Below are 6000 nucleotides of genomic sequence, written 5' to 3' on the forward strand. Positions count from 1 at the left end.
CTTGAACAAATTTGTCCATAAATTATCATAACTTAAATATCATGGGAAATTTCCTAGAAAATATTGCAATGGTCCAGAATTGCCTCAAGAAGAAGCAGAACACTTAAATGAACATATATTAATTGAAGAAAGAGAATTAATCGTTCAAAAGAAAAAAATCCTAGAAAGAAGTGCCAGGATTAGACATATTTTAGGCAAAATTTACTAGACTTTTAAGAAATAATTTTTTTTATTCAAACTATTTCAGAAACCAAAAGACTGGAAAGCTATTTCATGAAACTCACAAAATTTTTATATCAAAATTGAGAAAAAGACAGTATGAGAAAGTGAAATTTTAGGCTCAATCCCTTTTATGAGTATAAATCCTACATAAAATGTTAGCAAAACAAACAAGGAAGTTAAGGATGAGTTGATAGATAAAAAAAATCTATTGATTAAAATACTATATCAATGTATTAGAGAAAAAATATCAATCAGAACATCACATTTTAAAAGGTCATCGCCCTTTCATAACACAGATTTTTAGCAAACTAAGAAGATGAAACACTTTTTTATCTAAAAAGTATACAGACACACTCAGCCAGTTCATCTTCAACAAAGGAGCCAAACACCCTCACTGGAGGAAAGATAGCCTCTTTAATAAATGGTGCTGGAAAAACTGGGGTTCAATTTGCCAAAGATTAAAACTAGATCTATATCTCTCACCATGCACTAATCTAAAATCGAAATGGATTAAAAATATAAATATTAAAACAGAAACACTAAACTGGCTGGAAAAGAGGTTAGATAGAACTCTAAAGACATTGGTGTAGGAAAAGATTTTATGAAAAAAACCTCAGTTGGCTGTGAACCAGCACAAACAATCAAAGAGTGGGATGTCTTCTTGTTAAAAAGTTTCTGTGCAGCAAAAGAAACCACCAATAGTATGAAGAGACAACCCATAATGTGGAAAAAAATTTTACCAGGCTTTCTTCAGACAAAGGTCTACTATCTAGAATACATAAAGAATTAAAAAAAAATCAGACTTCCCAAATTTAAAGACCCAATCCAAAAATGAACAACTGAAATGAACAGAAATTTTCAGACAAAGAAGCAGAAATAGCAAATAAACATATGAAAAAATGTTCAACATCACTGGTCATTCGAAAGATGCAAATGAAAACAATGCTGAGATTCTACCTCACCCCAGAAAGAAAGGCTGCTGTCATAAAATCAACGAATAACAGATGTTGGTGGGGCTATGGGGAAAGAGGAACAGTACTCCACTGCTGGTGGGAGTGTAGACTGGTGAAATCACTGTGGAAATCATCATGGTGCTACCGCAAAGAAATGGAAACAAAGTCTTTGTAAGTAGGGAGGGGTGGAGGAATTGAAGTGAGAGCAGGAGAATGGGGGAAAAAATAAGAACCAAGATAGATTATGTAAAGGTGCAAAATTCCAAAGATGAATATTACTATATAGTATACCTAAAATGTACAAATAAAATTAATTTCTAAAAAAGTATATGGAAAAATTACACAGACCTAATTTGTACACCTTTGTACTCAATGACATAAACATGTTATAAAGTTAGAAATGCACAAGGATGCCTATCATTAACAGAATAGTTCAACTTGTAATTGGAGGTCTTCACAAACTCCATAAGATATGAAACAGAAATAAGAAGAAAATGAAGAGTCCAAAACTATCATTAATCGTGGATCATATTTTTAACCAAAGAATTTACAAGATAATAAAATTAATAAAGGTTTTTAGTAAAATTTCAAAATATTGAGATCAGTTAATAATACCAAGAAACAACCATCAGAAAGTGAATTACAAATTAAAATGTCTATTCCATAATAAATGAAGGGATTCTTTTAAATCTTTAAAGTACTTTGTAATAAGGCTAATAAAAGTAGCATAATACCTGAAAGATTGAACTCATAGACTTTTAATGAAGGTTATAAAAGAACACTGAAGCAAATGGGAAAATGTTATATTTATTTACCAGAAGACTCAGTGCCATGAAATTTTTGGCTCTCCCCACATTAATCTGTAAAGCCAAGGATATTCCAATAAATATTGCAGCTTGCCATGAAAATTGACAAGCTGGTCCTAAATTTTATTTGGAAGGATAGAGCCAAAAGTGACCAAGGAGATTAAAGAAAATGGTCTTCACCATCAGATATCAAAACAATTCTATATCCATAGAAATTAAAATAGCATGCAAAAGATTAATATAATAGACCAATGGAAAAGAATAAAAACTTTGGAAATTAAAACTTGACAGAAAAACTCTTAATGACCTTAGATAGAAAATAGTTTTATAAATAAGACATAATATGCCCAAACCTTAAAGGAAAACAGTATAAATTCAACTATATTAAGGATAAATCTCCAGACACCAGGCATAGTGGCACATAACTGTAATCCCAGCACTCCAGAGGCACTCCAGATCCTTCCCAGCAGAAGGATCACTTTGAGCTAGAGGCTACCCTAAACTATGTAATGACATCCTATCTCAAAAATTTTTTTAATTTAAAAATAATAAATTTGCTATATGACTTAGAAGTTTAAAAATCAATTCACAGACAAGTTACTTGTAGTCACTGTAACCATTTGTAATAAGATAACTTTTATCTACAGAAAAAGACAATCAAGCCAATAAAAAGTAGACTAATGACACAAAAAACCAATTCACAAAGGAGCTGTTTGACTGACAATACACATATGTAAGATGCCTAAACTCATCAATAACAAGGAAAATGTAAATTCAAATTACAAATAGGGCCAGGGATGTAGCACAGTGCTGCTTCACCTGCCTGGCAAGCACAAGGTTCCTGAGTTTGACTCCCGGTACTGGAAAAATAAATAAAATAACAATAGAATAGTATTTCATGCTCATGAGATAAATAAAAATTAATACATCTAACAAAAGTATAAAGAATGTATAAAAATGAAAACTATATTGGTGAAAGTTAAATCTGTAAGAGAGTAAGTTGGTACTATCTAATAACTGATGATGTATATACCCAATAGTCTGAGGATTTCAAGTATGAGTACACACCCGAGGGAAACTCTAACACACATCCACTCAGAATAATACACACTGGTAATAATGAAAAACATCAAATAATAAATCAACATATATTCATTCAATCAGCAGTTAAAATACATTAACTGGATCCATGAGAATAAACCTGGAGAAATGTTAGAAACAAATAGTGAGAGAAAAAAAATCAAGTGGTTTTCATATCAAATGTTAATCACTCTATCTGATATAATAGTATTCATAGAAATACATGTATGAGTGTATTGGTATAATTAAAGTATAATATAAGGACAAACACATACCAACTTCAAAACTGTTTCTTTGAAATGGATCTTGAGACCATAATACTAAGTGAAACAAATCAAACACTGGTTAAATATCACATAGTTTCTTTAATATAAGAAATTTAAAATATAAATAATTTAAAGAGCAAAATAAAAGGGAGATGGTAGAAAATAGGAAGGTAGATTCTGTGATTAGAAATGGTAAGGGGGAGTACGGGGGAGAAGGGAAAGTAAAAATGACAGAAACATGATACGTATATGTACCAAATCCCCAAGGCGAGTGTAATTATTATGCATCACACACACATACTGCTAAAAAGTACTTCCAGGCAGTTCCACCATGATTTTCTGCCTCACCTCAGGCCCACAGGAATGGAACGAGAAGACCAAGGACTGAAAGCTCTGAAACCATGCCGCAAAATAAACTAAGTTGTTTCTCTCAAGTACTGGGTCACAGAGCTAGAAAGCTGACTAACACCATTTGTAGAGATAAATACCTTGTAGATATGTAATAATATATAAAATGATGTTATGTCCTTTAAATTACAAATTCATAAAGTGAAAAATGATAATGGCTACCAATCACTGTACATTACACGCAGTGCGACATGCTAATTGCATATGATACACTATTTATCTTTATCTTTACAATAACCCTATAAAGTGAGCATTATTGACCCTATTTTCCTGGTGAGTAAGTTGAGCTTCAGGAAGATTAAATGACTGGCCCACTAGAGTGGTGACACTAGAACTTGTGCCCATGTCAGTTTCACTCTCAACTTTCTCTGTACACTGCCTTTACCTCTGAAATAACGAGTGGGAACTTTTTCGGCATGACAGCTGTTTACAATTTAAAGCACCAAGTAGAGCCATCAAGTTTATGTTGAGAACCTGGTAATGGTAAAAGGCAATAAAAGATTTGCTTCCTTTCACCTGAAATTAGCCATTTTCCCTGTTTAGAGGAAAGAACCCCAGAAGAAACAAACTGAAGACATTAATAAAAAGATCCAGGTAGTATTTTTTCTTTTTGATCTCCCCAAACCACGAAACAAAAATTCCTATGCAATACGTTCATTTCCTCCTTCAGTCCCAGTGGCATCATTTGTAAATACAATAAAGAAAATGACTAAACTGCACTTTTGGGGGAAATATTTTAGCAGGCTTTGATTTGGTTTTCTTTGGTTAGTAAGCTGTTCCAGAAAGATTTTGAAGTCTCTAAGTTTAAAGAGAGCATAAATGAAGACACCAATTGTTTCTTTCTTACTCCTCCAAAAAGTTTGCTGACTAAGAAAAGAAGAACAGAGAAACATGAGGATATATATAGCCAGATTGGCCCAGTAAGAAAGCTAGTAAATTTTTAAGAAAACAAATTGGGAAAATTGAGATAAGCTGCTCCTTTAAGAAAGAAGGAGTAAAACATTATCTTTCTTTTTTGAAGTTGATGGCATGATCATTCTGTGGACTTTTATAGTTTTACTTAAATTTTAAAGGAAAAGGTGAAAAGATTAAAATACTGAAAGGAGAGATCAGAGCTTCCCATTAAAATGAATACACTTTGTTTAATTGTTTGGAAAACTATGAGGTCCAGATTATTGACTAAATTCTGTCACTCTTTTCAAAAGAAGAAATTTCCAAAACATTTCCAAAAGGCAAGTTATATTAATATCTACCCACTTTATCTTGGAATTATAAAATTAAAAGAAAATACAATAAAAGTCTTAGAAAACCTGTGCATCTTATACTGTATAGTATGTTCAAGCAAAAATTAGCTTCTTTTGTGTCTGTAACATGGGTTACTAACATTAATTAAAAAGGACTATTACTGCCTCAGACTCCTAGGAGACAATTTTTCTAGGTTAATATTGTCAGTAGGTAATAATTTTATGTGTGTACTTGGGGCCCAGAAACCTAATACTGTATCTAATTATCACTAACATCATATCTTGTTGTGGAGTAAACCTTAAATTCATTCTTGAATTTATCACACTGAACACTTGCCTCTTTATCACACTGAACTCATAATTGGTAAATCCTATCAGCTCTGCCTTCAAAATCTGTCTCAAATTCAATTGCTCCCCAAACCACCAATGGAGCTAAGAGACAACCTACAATGTGGGAAAAAAATTTGACCAGCTGCTCCTGAGACAAAGGACTACTATCTAGAATATATAAAGAACTTAAAAGATCAGACCCCCCCCCAGATTTAAAGACCCATGTCAAAAATGGGCATTTGAAATGAACAGACATTTCTCAGACAATGGAGTAGAAGCGGCAAGTAAACATATGAAAAAATGTTCAGTATCACTGGTCATTTGAGAGATGCAGATGAAAACAACACCGAAATTCTACCTCACCCCAGAAAGAATGGCTGCTATCAAGAAATCAACCAATAACAAATGCTAGTGAGGTTGTGGGGGAAAAGCAGCACTTTTCCTTTGTTGGTGGGACTGCAGACTTGGGAAACCACTGCGGAAATCTGTATGAGGACACCTCAAAAAACTAGCATTAGAGGTCCTATTTGACTCAGGTATTCCCCTGTTGGGTATCTTCCCAAAAAGAATTAACAAAATCATGTCACAGTGATATGTGTGCACCCATGTTTATAACAGCAGTTTGTAATAGCTAAAGCTTAGAAACAACTCAGATGCCCATTAGCTGGGGACTGGATAAAGAAAATGGTAT

This window comes from Fukomys damarensis, unplaced genomic scaffold (assembly GCF_012274545.1).
Source record: "Fukomys damarensis isolate Sample0158 unplaced genomic scaffold, DMR_v1.0_HiC HiC_scaffold_38, whole genome shotgun sequence".
NCBI classification, from domain to species: Eukaryota; Metazoa; Chordata; class Mammalia; order Rodentia; family Bathyergidae; genus Fukomys; species Fukomys damarensis.